Genomic DNA, 15,918 nt, shown 5'->3' with positions numbered 1-15,918 from the left:
TTGCAGACCCGTTGACTAAAACCTCTCTCACAAGCAAAACATGATCAAACCCCAGAACTCATTGAGACTTAATCACATGGTGATGTGAACTAGTTTAGACACTAGTAAACTCTTTGGATGTTGGTCACATGGTGATGTGACCTATCAGTATTAATCACATGGCGATGTGAACTAGATTATTGACTCTAGTGCAAGTGGGAGACTGTTGGAAATATGCCCTAGAGGCAATAATAAATTAGTTATTATTATTATTTCCTTGTTCATGATAATCGTTTATTATCCATGCTATAAATGTATTGATAGGAAACTCAGATACATGTGTGGGTACATAGACAACACCATGTCCCTAGTAAGCCTCTAGTTAACTAGCTCGTTGATCAATAGATGGTTACGGTTTCCTGACCATGGACATTGGATGTCGTTGATAACGGGATCACATCATTAGGGAATGATGTGATGGACAAGACCCAATCCTAAGCCTAGCACAGAGATCGTAGTTCGTATGCTAAAGCTTTTATAATGTCAAGTATCATTTCCTTAGACCATGAGTTGTGCAACTCCCGGATACCGTAGGAATGCTTTGGGTGTACCAAATGTCACAACGTAACCGGGTGGCTATAAAGGTGGACTACAGGTATTTCCGAAAGTTTCTGTTGGGTTGGCACGAATCGAGACTGGGATTTGTCACTCCCTGTAAACGGAGAGGTATCTCTGGGCCCACTCGGTAGGACATCATCATAATGTGCACAATGTGACCAAGGGGTTGATCACGGGATGATGTGTTACGGAACGAGTAAAGAGACTTGATGGTAACGAGATTGAACAAGGTATCGGGATATCGACGATTGAATCTCGGGCAAGTACAATACCGCTAGACAAAGGGAATTGTATACGGGATCGATTGAGTCCTTGACATCGTGGTTCATCCGATGGTATCATCGTGGAACATGTGGGAGCCAACATGGGTATCCAGATCCCGCTGTTGGTTATTGACCGGAGAACGTCTCGGTCATGTCTGCATGATTCCCGAACCCGTAGGGTCTACACACTTAAGGTTCGATGACGCTAGGGTTATAAAGGAAGTTTGTATGTGGTTACCGAATGTTGTTCGGAGTCCCGGATGAGATCTCGGACGTCACGAGGAGTTCCGAAATGGTCCGGAGGTGAAGATTTATATATGGGAAGTCCTGTTTTGGTCACCGGAAAAGTTTTGGGTTTTATCGGTAATGTACCGGGACCACCGGGGTCCACCAAGTGGGGCCACCGGCCCCGAAAGGCTGCCTGGGCCAAGTGTGGGAGGGGACCAGCCCCAGGTGGGCTGGTGCACCCCCCCACAAGGGCCCAAGGCGCCTAGGGTTGGGGGAGGGGGCGCACCCACCTAACTTGGGGGGCAAGTTTCCCCTCTCCCCCCCTTGGCCGCCACCCTAGATGGGATTGGGGGCAGCCGCACCCCTTGGGGTGGAAACCCTAGAGGGGGCGCACCCCCCTCCCTCTCCCCTATATATAGTTGAGGTCTTGAGGGCTGCCAACACATGAGTTTGACCTCTCCTTGGCGCAGCCCTACCTCTCTCCCTTCTCCTCTCCCGCGGTGCTTGGCGAAGCCCTGCAGGATTGCCACGCTCCTCCACCACCACCACGCCGTTGTGTTGCTGCTGGACGGAGTTTTCCTCAACCTCTCCCTCTCTCCTTGCTGGATCAAGGCGTTGGAGATGTCACCGGGCTGTACGTGTGTTGAACGCGGAGGTACCGTCCGTTCGGCACTAGGATCTCCGGTGATTTGGATCACGACGAGTACGACTCCTTCAACCCCGTTCTCTTGAACGCTTCCGCTTAGGTATCTACAAGGGTATGTAGATGCACTCTCCTTCCCCTCGTTGCTGGTTTCTCCATAGATAGATCTTGGTGACACGTAGGAAAATTTTGAATTTCTGCTACGTTCCCCAACATTAACAGCCCCGACCAATGGGAAATTTCCATGTGTAAAATTCTTATTGGCCAGACGAAACACGTGTCAGCTCGTCAGTGGGTCAGATAGGCACCTATGATATGTCGACACGTGCCACGACCCACCACTGGCCCATTTAGCTTACAAAGGCGGCCCGTTTGACTTGGTCAAAAGTTAACGGGCTGGCCCATGAAAAGCCTGTTAACGGTCTCTTCGCAAATAGCCCATTTTACGGCCCGTTAACTCACGACCCGTTAGGCACTAAAGGAAATCCGCCCAACAACGTCATGTGGGCCGTCGAATATAACACCAGCCCATTTCACTTTCGGCCCATGTATGGCCCACGACGTCTTTCGGCCCATATGAGGCCTTCGTATCTTTCGGCCCTTTACAGGCCCACAGTGACTCTAGCCCATAATGAACAGTAATTTTCTTTGTACCCGTTAACGGCCTGTGATTTACATGGGCCGTTTCCAGCCCGTGTTAGCTTTCGGCCTATTGATGGCCCATACATTCTTGGGCTCCTTTTCGGCCCTCGATTACTTCTGGGACGTTACTGGCCTGCTCCCCTAATGGGCCAAATTGGGCCCATGACCAGAGTCGGCCCGTTACTGACATGTTCCACAAATGGGCCAAATTCGGTCCATGGCAAGAGTCGGCCCGTTACTGGCATGTTACCCTAATGGGCCAAATTCGGACCATGGCAAGAGTCGACCTGTTTCTGGCCAGCCCGTCCTATATTCTGGCCCATTAACGACACGTTATGCCTGTGACAGAATTAAGCTTTTGCAGTCCTACGGCCTGTTAACGGCCCGTTACCGTGCTGGGCCGATACCAATTACGCCCGATTACGGCCCATGTAGACCCATTTATTCGACGGCCCGAGGCCCACCGATTACAGGCCCATTTATCAACGGTAGGAGGCCCACCGATTACATGCCCATTTATCGGCGGCCCGTCGGAGACCCATGGATCCTACGGCCCGTATATGGCCCATGGGTAGTTGTGGCCACTAGCAAACCAGGGAAAAAGAAGACTAGTAAATAAATAAGGCCGAAATTAACGCTAGGCTATTAAGGCGATTGCACAGATTACATCCACTCGGCATCAAAGATCGCCACCAGTGCAAATATAGGGAACACCCTACACTATACAAAAATGGCTTGCTGTTTTCTTCACCCGGTGGCTGCACGTTAAGAATAAATTTTGTATCACATCAAAACAAATTACAACTATATAACAAAAGGAAGGTTGGCATAAAACTTAACAGTCTAGCAGATAAATGCACCACCAGAAGATCAGATGCTCGGTTCATTTGACCTAACTGTTACGTTTTCATGCTGTATTGTCCGATGGAGCACCATAATCCTCGCCTTCATTTCCCCTAGGCTCCTGAACAACATAGCAAATGTCTGATAGTCTGGTTTCAAAACCATGCATATCTTGACGACATTGAGCAATGTTTCTCCTTGTTTCACAAAGGGCCTCTGTTAGGGAATGGACTTGTGTCTGGGGCGCAGATACAACATTGCTTTGAGCTTGCATATCTTGATCATGAGGCAGTTTGGACGATATTGCCTTAACAACCAACCCAGTATTACGCAGGAACGTGCTTTTGGCACTGTTAGTGGACAGGTACTGACCCACTGCAGCAAGAGCTGACATTGCGGTTATAGTTGCCTCGCCACCTTCAGAAGGTGGCGGTTCCACCATTTTTTCCATAGCTCGCTGAAAAGTTGAGGTTTTACATTAGTAGTACCAGAACAGAAGATATTAAGGAGGCAGCAAAACCAAACAAAATAGCTTTGGTCTATATACAGAACTTATTCTGGTGAACCCATGTAAAATATTAGTTGTATTTTATTGCAAAGTACATAATAAAACCAGGTTCCAAACATATGACCATGTACCATCGCTAATGTATTGTCTATTTCTTCACATTGTATTGAGGGCTAAGGATAAAGAGACGAAGTTTATAATACGGTAAGCATAGTATGACATCATTCATATCACAAAACAACTGAGAACAGACAAACAGGCAATTGTAACATTGTGTGGGCAAGTCCAGCACGGAACTAGATTACGGGTCAAGATCAAAGGAACATCACTCCTCCCTTTTAAACCTTGTAAGGTGCAATGATACACTAAGACAATTGTGTATAAAATTGAAAAGAGTAATAGACATTGGCTGCAAACCATGCAGTTCAAGGCACAAGTCAGAGTAAGTAGTAGTTAAAAGGCATGAGGATTAAGGACTTACAACAGCGGCTTTGACTGGTGTAGTCATGCCCTTCTTCTTGCTGGTGTGACAGTCCTTGAAGATTTCCACAGCATTTGGTTCAGGTACTTTTTGGTCCTTGCGGGCTTTCCTCTGCATTTCGAACAAGTCAATATAGATCTGATAATATGGTACATCGAAAAGAGTGAAACAGCAGCTAATTACAAGAGCCTCGCAGTGTGCAATATAGCTACGAGATCCTGTCGTCTGTTGGAATTTCACTTTCGTACGGTTGGCCTTGTTCTTTGAACAGTTCACCTACAAGAAGATAGATTTGTGTGGCACATGCGTCAATAGGACTTCAACATGTGATCTGATCACATATATATAATGTACCTGATACTTCGGATCAGACCAGTGTTTAACAAGGCCCCTCCAGTCTTCATCCGATATATTTTCCACTGGAGATGTTTGGGAAAGTTCACTGTTAGCCTTGCCTTCAAAGTGAGTTTTCCTCAAGTTATACCGATACTGTCGCAGAGCAGACTTGAAAACATGGGTGCAAGCTTGTCTGGTTGCATCATCTTGGCTATCCAACTTGAACCTCATCTGTTGAAAATTATGGGAGTCTCATTATCAGCAACCTAGAAAGTATGGGACAGAGCAAGACGATATTACTAGTTTCCATACATAACCATACTTACAGATAAATGGTCGAGGAAGGTGTTGAACTGGGTTTCGTCTTTGTCATTCCTGTACTGAATCCATGTTGGGAGGATACGTACATGACACCTAACGGCAACCGCTGCCTCTGATACTAACTTGGCTGACTCTGTAGCATCACGTGGCCTTTTTAAACCTGCCTCAAAACGGATCTCCATTCTTCCTCCTCTAGATTTAGTTAACCTATCGAGCATTATCCCTGATGTTTGTTTCCTCTTGCGCCTAGGTGCTAGTCCAACAACAAACATAGGAAGTGTTAGTGTACATCAAACTGTGAGACTACATATAAAGAAGCATGCAACTGTAACTTGACTCCAGCAACTACCTTCTTGCTGTTGAAGCTCACAAGGTTCATCTGATATTGCCAACTCGTCTTGTGTCAAGAGTGCTTGGGAAGTAGTGTCAGGTGGCAAGGGAGCTTGGGAACGTGCTGCTAGCTCAGTTGACGCACGAGTATGTCGTGCAGCTGGTAGTACTGTGGTAGGTGTTGCAAGAACTAGGGCTGTCTCTGCTTGTTTGGTGGCAGCTATTTGTTTCTGTTTGGCTTTTTTGCAGCTCGTGTAGCATGGGATGCCGTGTTTGTAGAATTTTCTGCTGGACTTTCACCTTCTATTGCACCATCAGTACCAGCAGAATCTGCAGGATTCATCCGCTTCTCATTCCCTGCCATTCTGTGTTTCTTCCTCTTTCTCTGTGCCATGTTAAGTCAAGCCGACAAGAAAAACGAATAACAATTTAGTTCTTCAGAACAAATTGATGCGTGATGCAGACGAACTGAAACTTTGATGTTAGACAACCACATGATAGGAGGATGTAATATGTATGAAAAACAGGACGGAAGAGATAACCAGAACTATGATGTGTAAACTAAGAAGAAGACATTTCACCAAATTAGAAGCAATGCAATGGAAGGTAGACACCATATGAAAGATGCTACAAATATCGCTCTGCCAAGTTAACAGTGTCTCAGCATAAATGGCGTTTAAACAAATGTGAAGCAGTACAAGAAATAAATCATATGCAAGATGCAAACAACATCACACTACCATGTTAGAGGTCTCTCGTCATTAGTGCCATTGCATATTCACAGCATTGCATATTCACAGCTTATGATGTGTAAACTAAGGAGAAGGCATTTCAACAAATTAGAAGCAATGAAAGCTAGACACCATATGAAAGATGCAATGAATATCACTCTACCAAGTTAAAACTGTCTCGTCATAAGTGCCATTTCAACAAATTAGTAGTACAAGCTAGAAAAGAATGTGAGATGTAACCTATATCACACTCCGAAGTCAAACGTGTCTTATGATAAGTGATTGTTGCAGGTTACACAACAGTAGTAATTTGATGTAAGAACATGGTGTGATAGACAGATATTGTATGTTCTAGAAACAGGAACACGTGTCTTATTCAAGTATAATGTGTAAAGTAAGCAGATGGAATTCAACAAAATTAGAAGCAATACAAGCTAGACATCACACATAACATGCAACCACATATAACAGTGCCAAGTTAGAGGGAGCACCAGTGATGCTGCACTAGGGGAGACGTGCTCATCATAAACACAACTTTGTTGAGTGTCTATGCATGTGTTGTCTTGGAAATCATCTTGGGGGTGTGGAGGAGTAGAAACTGTAGAGGCCCTCCGTTTGGAAGGAGCACCTTTATCCGCTGCCTTGCTAACTTCCTTCCGCTTTATTGATTTTGAATTGTCAAGTAAAACCGACAAGAAAAAGCAATAAAATTCTCTCTTCAGAACTCATTCATGCATGATACTGACAATCACTACTTTGATGTAAGGCAAACACATGATACCAGGATGGAATATGTACGAAAAACAGGACGGCATGGCATGTTCACAACTGTTTGTGTAAACTAAGCAGAAACCATTCCAGCAAATAAGAAGCAATGCAAGCTAGACACCACATGAAAGATGCAACCAATATGACTCTGCCAAGTTAAAAGCGTCCCATCATAAATGGAATTTCAACAAATTAGAAGCAGCGCATGCTATAAATCATATGAAAGATGCAACTAATATCGCACTGCATATACTAAAGGTGTCTCGTCATATTGATTGATGCGGGATACAAAAAAAACAATAGTTTTATGTAAGGACATGCTTAATAGACAGATGTACTATGTACTAAATACAGGAAGGCATGTCACATTAACAGGTATAATGTCACATTTACAGGAGTATAAGCTAAGCAGACTAGCACATGCAGTTTAACCAGATTGGAAGAATTACAATCTAGACACCATATGCAACATGCAACCACATATCACGCTGCCAAGTTAGAGCAAGCACCTGCGATGCTAGTGTAGGGGAAATGCTGTAATCAACTACAGAGCTACGTTCACTATCTTCATCTAGCATTTCTGTTTCTTGAGAATCATGTCGGGAGGCTGACGCTGCATTCTTTAAATGAGGAGTAGTCCCCTTGCCTGCCTGCCTCGTCATAAGTGATTGATGAGGGATACACAAGAACATTAGTTTGATGTAAGAACATGGTTAATACACAGATGTACTAGTATGTACCAAAAACAGAAAGGCATGTCATATTCAAAGGTATAATGTGTAAGCTAAGCAGATGCAATTTAACCAAATTGGAAGCAATACAAGCTAGACATCCGGCTGGAGTGGTGAACATGATCATCTAGGACCTGAGAGCCTGGTGGGAGGCGGGCTGCTTCGCCACCATCGCGGCTTTTTAGTTGGCTTCCAGGTGATGCCTGTCTTTGCTGGGCTTGTCACTGGCTCGGCCAGTGCCCTGACTAGCTATTTGTCTTCTGGTGCTCACGGGATGGTGGTTCATGTAAAAAATATCTTTCCTTATCTTAATAAAGACCGACTTCGGCCTTTCGAATACAAGCTAGACACCATATGGAACATGCAACCACATATGACACCGCGAAGTTAAAGCAAGCACCTGGGATGGTGGTTCATTGCGAGCGAGGTCATCAACTCCAGAGCAACGTTTACCGTCTCCATCTGCTGACACTGCACCCTTTATAGCGTTGTAACGTGTCTTGCCTACCCGTATACCAAGCTGGAGCGACTTCTCTCTTTTCTTTGCTGCTTCTCTTTCGGCAGGAGAGTCTGAAATACCCTTGCATAAAAACACAATAGTGAGAGTATGGGTGAAGTGTGTGCAGAACTAGTGCACTGTAAAAAGTAGCAGATAGCAGGTGGCTTAAAATAAATGACAGGAGACATATGATAGCTCTACAACATTGCATGGCAAACAAAATTAGATAACAGTCGACTAAAAATAAATAGGTCAGTCGATTTTTTTAATGAACCGTCCGATCTATAAGGAACGGGCAGATGGCCTTCGTCTATCTCCCGCCAGTCACTGTTGACGATCTTTCACGAACCGCCAGTGACCACAGGCCTAGACCCGTGCCTCCGCCGCCCCGCCCTACCATCGACCTCACACCACCGCCGTGCTTGGCAGCGCCCCCAAGCCATCCCTTTAATCCCGGCCGACCTCCAGATCGGGCGCCAGTAGCTCTAGGCCGCACACGCCCCTAAGATAAACACCAAGGCGCTGCTTCCCCGGCGTAATAGTCGTACTAGCGCCTGTTACGCCGGGGAATGCTTCCGTTAATTGGGAATCAACTGGCCAGAAATTGAAATTCAGGGGGGCGACGGACCTCTAGCTAAGGTGAAATAGTATATGAGGAGAAACCTTGTGCATCGCGAGTTACTAGGAACATCTAGTATCAAGAAGAAGCGGTCAACTAGTGTTTTCTGTGGGATGAATACCGTGCAAGCAGAGACGTAAGATTTGCACGAATAAGGGAAGAGGAGTACCTTCTTCGGTTGCTGGTGGTCACCTCCACATGTCGCGCCGATCTTCTTCTTTTTACCGGGGAAACCGATGTTCTGGAGGGTGCAGGCTTGGATGAACCCATGGCCAAATTGTTGACTGTGTTGCCGTGGCCATATTTTGGCGGAGGTGAAGCAGATCCGAGGCAGCGAAGGACGGCCTAGCAGGAACAACTCCGGTGCGGTGGAGGGTGGCGAAGTTGGAGCGACAGCGGTGAGGCACAGGACGGCGTGGTTGAACTGGCTCGGGTACGGACGGCTCGGCCTCGGCTTCAACTACTAGCCGTGGAGGGCGTTGCGGTTGAGGTTGCGGTGGACGACGACGTCGGGGTATCGGCTCCGGCGTGATGGAGGAGGGCGGCGGTTGATGGGTGGGATGGGATGGCGGACGGAGGACGCCGGGGTTTCGCGGCTGGTGGAGAGGTAGTTTTGGCGCCCACAGAGTACGAATGGGGAATCAGACGGGTGGGGGGGAACCATGTTTCGGTCTGGGACGCGCTTGTTTTTGGCTTTTTTGAACAGAAGATGGGATGCGCTTGTTTGAAATTTGGGGAAAGTACAAACTTTTCCCCCCTCTTAAATTTCGGACCTACTGCGGGTCGGGGGTAGGATGGTAATCCCAGGTGTCCCAAATAGTGGGCGGGAGCGATTTCGGCCGCGCGCATGTGTGCTTAGGCGGCCATTGTGTATGAATGTTTTTCGGAGGCGGTTGCGTGGCGTCTAGATGAAGCTACAAACCTACCCCGGTTTAGACCTTTGGACGTCGGGCCGGTAGGTTTCACGGTCGGAGTTATTAGAAAAGCAATTTCCTTGTACTACCAAACATTGGTCTCACGCGGTTTCGGGCGAGTAGAGGCTCTTTTGGCGCTTCGTTCGAAATTTTGAAACACAAGCATTCACGTTTAGAGTACTCTTGAACTATGAGGATTGACCTAAATAGACAACGTTATATTTGACCTTGTATGTTTGAAAACATCATTAAATTATCCGCTTCCTTTTGAAATTTTGACACTTGAAAATCCTATAACTACGATTATTTTGGAATGGAGGAGCTAAATTTGAATCTATTTTGTACACGACTACATATGCTATTATGTACAAAATCAGAGCAAAGATTGGTACCCCCATAGTTTAGGTATGGTTTACATATGTCATGATATCAAATTCAAATAATTGAATGGACTTCATGTTGAATTCGATTTTTTTTGAACCACCTTAGGTTGAATTCAAATGTATGCTAGTTCATAGGTAGTTATTTATAAATGTCCATCGTGTAACTTTCGTATGTATACTGTGCTTTACACACACAACATGAATATACTCACGTTTATATTCGACTGCTAAAGCGATGCATTGTCTGGAGTTTAAAATACTAACTATGTGGATCAATTGTGTCGAATAATAACATAGACATGCTCAAATTCGATAGAATCTAGATGTCTGATGGATCAATGACCGCTCCTTACGCGAATTGCAAATATCTTGATCCCTTCCTAATATTTGGATACAATTTATATCTTTAATTAATGTGTAGAGCAGTCTTTTACGTGTAGTTTCACTCTCCATTGGTGTTCTCTCACACATGCTCACACACTCTCTCCCGAGGTGTCTTTCTCGTACACATGCTATAGATATAACCCTCCCTCCCTCTCGTAACCATTTACAACTGTTTTCACTAACCTTTATCACAAGCACTCTTCCTCTCGCAAACATATACACGCACAATCCTCATCGACCCTTTCTATATACATGGACCTGCCTACGTGTCTCAGGTACGTCCATTATCTTTACGCCTGTCTCTCACGCATTATCTCACACCTCTCTTCCTAGTCGACAAGTATGATTCTAGCAGAGCATTCTGTAGGATACCCCTTAAAGTTAGGTTGGATGAATAGTAATATCCGAGATAAATGGGTTACCTTAGTCCGAGAACCTAGGGTTACAAATCCTAGCCGGCTTTGTCAGTGGACACAGAGTCCTTCACAATTCTGCTATCTTTGTTTTGTACGACTAGTCATCCATGGGTCTTCCTAAATGTGTCATGGGCCGACCAATGTGGAGCAGGACGGAACCGAACGAAGGGTGAGGGAGTCCCAGATTAGGGGGTGTCCGGATAGCCGGACTACCATCGTCGGCCGAACTATCATCGGCCGGACTATCATCATCATCGACCGGACTCCAAGACTATGAAGATACAAGATTGAAGACTTCGTCCCGTGTCCGGATGGTTCTTTCCTTGGCGTGGAAGGCAAGCTTGGCGATACAGATACGTAGATATCCTACTATTGTAACCGACTCTATGTAACCCTAGCCCTCTCCGGTGTCTATATAAACCGGATGGCTCTAGTCCGTAGGACACAACAACAACCATTACAATCATACCATAGGCTAGCTTCTAGGGTTTAGCCTCCTTGATCTCGTGGTAGATCCACTCTTGTAAACATCCACAATATCAATATCAATCAAGCAGGATGTAGGGTTTTACCTCCATCAAGAGGGCCCGAACCTGGGTAAAACATCGTGTCCCTTGTCTCCTGTTACCATCTGCCTAGACGCACAGTTCGGGACCCCCTACCCAAGATCCGCCGGTTTTGACACCGACAAAGGGCCTCACCTCGACCCACCGAACCTCACGCGGTGACACACCCTCTGCCCCCACGTCTCATTATCTTCTCACACCCACACATACCAACATAAACACCACACAAACAGAAATTTTCTCCTGGTGCCTCTGTTCCCTCCCCCCTTGCATATACACACTCAAGGGAATGGAATCTCTTGTCGTGACGTCATATTCGTCTCTCTCTCTCTAGACCACTCTCATTTCTCGTGCTATCTCTCACACGCTCCCCATCGGCCCCACTATCCATGCCTCTCTCGAATACGTAATACACACACATACCTCTCTAGGCCCCGCCAAATGCATCAACTACACATTCACACATACATGACGTACCCCACTGATCTAAAAAGCCCTCTCTTCATGTTTATTTCGCATACAAAATTCCTTTTGAATAAAGTGTGGCCAAAAAATTATTTTAGAGTTTCTACATATATACAACATTAAAAAGTTATATGGAGGAGTACGAACGCTAATTTGCATTGCACGGTGCCCACAATGATATTTATTCTGCACTGTGAATTTGTATATTTTTATACTATATACGAAGTTAGTCATAATAAAGAGAAATGAAGAGCATCTCTCTCTCTCCATCGCATACCCCCCCATACGCCCCCTTCACGTATGCACACAAAACTATCTCCAGGTCCTCTAAAAGTAAGCCCCCAGAAAAATCACGCGTGTTTCATCTTTCTCTCGCGATATATGCAATGACGATCATTGTATTTGAAGCGAAAGCACGATACATACATTAGACTTCATAATCCACTCATTACGGTCACCGTTTACGTTTAGTGGTTATTATACAGTCATGGGCTTACCGTACAACTTTGTATTTGCTCATGACATGACTAGTTGACCAGTTAAACGCTCCACGTGGCGCCTCTAGTGTTGCATCACATTATCTCACTACCATCGTGCCCACTTGTCGAATTGTATCTACTCTACATCTACACTATTATGAAATACATAAAATATAAATTACACTCTAAAACAGAGTTTGTGACGATGGTGTGCCTGCCATCCTGCAATATAGGCCATCCGATTTATATCTGACGGATAGGAAAGAAACTATGGCAATTTTGCAAAAAGGTACCCACACACCTCTCCACATTTGCAAATAAGGCCTTCCCTCATTCACCCTTTTCTCTCACAAGATAAACAAGTCATACAAATGCATCTTGATGTTACATGCAACGCACGGGCATCTTGCTAGTAAGAATGAAAACAAACGACAAAAATATATTTTGACGGTGGTTCGAAGTCATGACCGCAGGCACAGAGGACAAGGTGGCCTTGTATTGGTATGCTGAGCCGTCTATTTTAACACACAGGAGCTGGTGTGGTGATTATACAGACACGCACACATGCACACGAACTCCATCCACGCAACACTCACACAAACACATGCACCCACGCACGCACGCAACACTCACATGTACACACGCAGCCACGCACACACGCATGCATGCATGCACACACCAGTACACCACACGACCAACACACACTCTCACGCTCAAGTGCTCAACCTACACGTGCATGCGCACACATCAGGCCCTGACAGACACATACACAACCAGGTGATTCCCGCGCACGGGTTGGTGCCTTGTCGCACCTGCGTAAATTTGTGTTTATCTGACCTTTTCCCTATGCGACCTGACAGGCGGGACCCACAAGGAATGTGGTCAATTTAACTAGTCAACATGGTGCCACGCAGACTATTTGGCCGGTCAACAGAGTGCAATCCGATGCTGAACTGTGAGCAAGTGACCGGATAATCACCGCAAAATGTATATAGTGACCGTAATCAGCTTATTCTGAAGTTCGGTGACCGTATAACGCTTTTCTCTCTGTAGGCCCTCCAAAACTACATCTCTACACGTTCTCACATGTTACATCTAACAACTATGCAATACAGCACTACTACTACACTCTAAGACAATAAATCATATGTGTTTTTAGTTTTACTAGATATCATATTGTTACTTATAATTATTCAGTTTGCATACATTAAAATTGCCTTTGAAATGTATGGCCAGTATCATCTACCGCGCGGGAAAAATCCCGCCCTTTCCTGTTTAATCGGGTTTGTATCGATGAATCGTGCGAAACAGCAAAACTATAGTACTATACAGTACAAGTGACAGTTCACTGGGCCTTCGTATCGTCTACTCCTCCGTCATAAGAGTGGAGCGCTCACTTTCATAAATCTTCTAGTCCCTTTCGCCTACATGTGGGACATCAAGCTACCGGGTCCACGTGCCATACCAGAATACAGTGCAGAGCAGCCGAGGTGAAGCATCCCAGTCATGGCGCCGGCGTAGTAATGAGCAATGAGGCGTCAAATCACAAACTGCACCTTTCCCGCGGTTAAGTTGGAGGGACGAAGTAATAATGCTAAAAAAGAAGTTGGAGGGACGAAGCAACCATCATTTCACTCGTTGCTGAATCCGCTTCTCCCTCATCTTCTTCAACTTAACCACGTGTTGCTTCTGCCGTTGTTCTGCCTCATGTGGGACGCGGATCAGCATGGTAAAGCACTGACACATGGGACCGCATGTTAGCAAACCGCCAGGACAACGTCCTCCGAAAATAAGAAACCTCCCCCGCCATCCGCGCGGCAAAATCACCTCCTTTTTACTAATCTTTGACTCTATAATTTTTTAGATCAATTTAATTGAGATTTGTATAGATAGCACACAGGAGCAAAACCAAGTGGTACGGTTAAGGGCATCCACAATGCATAGCCAAGAAAATAGCTTTTGGCATCGTGGGAACCATTGTGGACAGTGTTGCCAAAGCCAAAAAGATGGAATCGAAGCTCCCTGATTGGTTGATTGAAGGAATAGAAAAATGCAACGTCTCTCCTCTTTCTCCCATGCTTGGACGCATGTAGTACAGTATAGAGCACAGAGTCTACTCCCCTGTCCCTTCTATCACAAATCACAAAGCAGTGAGGCGTCAAATCACAAAGCACGGACGAAGAAACCATCATTTCACTCTTCGCTGACTCCGCTTCTCCATCGTCTTCTTCGAGAAACCATCTCACCGCACTAGTACAACTAGTAGTAGTACTAGTAAAGGACTTCCTGGATGCAAATAAGGCGGTTGTCACGACTTGCAGGCAGCACTTGTGAACGACTTACCGTGGTCTCCCTCAGTGGTGTGCTCCGTCGAACGCACTACGCCAAACCACAAAAACAAATCGTCGACGTCACCGCAATGGGCAAGGAATTCAAATATAGTTACTACCTCCATTTTTTTGTACAGAAGGCCAGTATATCAAAATTACAATTTGCAAAGGGCCACTAACACTAATCGAGGCAAAAAGTAATGGGGTTAGCCACCAAGGACATTAATATCCCCCGCATTCATGCGGAAGTGAGAAGGTTCGTTTGCATGGCGCTGCATTAATCAAGCGATGAGGAGTGAGATGGTTAGCTCTTTGGTCTTTCGAGAAAAAATACGCATTAATTGACACGTGAAATGAGGATTTGTATCAAAGGAAAACCCCACCGAAGGAGTCCTAGATTAGGGGGTGTCCAGATGGCCGGACTATGACCTTTGGCTGGACTCCCAGACTATGAAGATACAAGATTGAAGACTTCGTCTCATGTCCGGATAGGACTTCCCTTGGCGTGGAAGGCAAGCTTGGCGATACGATATGTAGATCTCCTCCCATTGTAACTGACTCTGTGTAACCCTAGCCCTCTCTAGTGTCTAAATAAATCGGAGAGATTTAGTCCGTAGGACGAACAACAATCATACCATAGGCTAGCTTCTAGGGTTTAGCCTCTTTGATCTCGTGGTAGATCAACTCTTGTACTACCCATATCATCAATATTAATCAAGCAGGAGTAGGGTTTTACCTCCATCGAGAGGGCCCGAACCTGGGTAAAAACATCGTGTCCCTTGTCTCCTGTTACCATCCGCCTAGACGCACAGTTCGGGACCCCCTACCCGAGATCCGCCGATTTTGACACCAACATTGGTGCTTTCATTGAGAGTTCCTCTGTGTCGTCACCTTTAGGCCTGATGGCTTCTTCGATCATCAACCACGACGCGGTCCAGGGTGAGACTTTTCTCCCCGGACAGATCTTCGTATTCGGCGGCTTTGCACTGCGGGCCAATTCACTTGGCCATATGGAGAAGATCGAAAGCTACGCCCCTGGCCATCAGGTCAGATTGGGAAGTTTGAACTACACGGCTGACATCCACGGGGACTTGATCTTCGACGGATTCGAGCCACAGCCGAGTGCGCCGCCACCGGACATGATGGGCATGATATAGCTCTGCCACCGGACAGTGCCCAGAAGGCCGCTCAGGTGTCCGCTCCGACCCTTAGCTCGGAGCTGACTGCGCCAATCGGGGACGGATGGTTGGACACCGCCTCGGGGGCTGATCGAGCCTAACACCAATCTTGTCCTTCGCGGAGCTCGTGACTCCAAGGTGCCGGACTCCTTTCCGGACTCCGAATATTCCGCACCCCTCCCGATCGAACCCAATTGGTCTTGGATCATGGAGTTCACCGCCACGGACATCTTTCAACACTTGCCCTTTGGCGACATCCTGAA

The sequence above is a fragment of the Triticum aestivum genome, chromosome 3B (assembly GCF_018294505.1).
Source record: "Triticum aestivum cultivar Chinese Spring chromosome 3B, IWGSC CS RefSeq v2.1, whole genome shotgun sequence".
Taxonomy (NCBI): Eukaryota; Viridiplantae; Streptophyta; class Magnoliopsida; order Poales; family Poaceae; genus Triticum; species Triticum aestivum.
Note: the sequence above shows the minus strand (reverse complement) of the source record.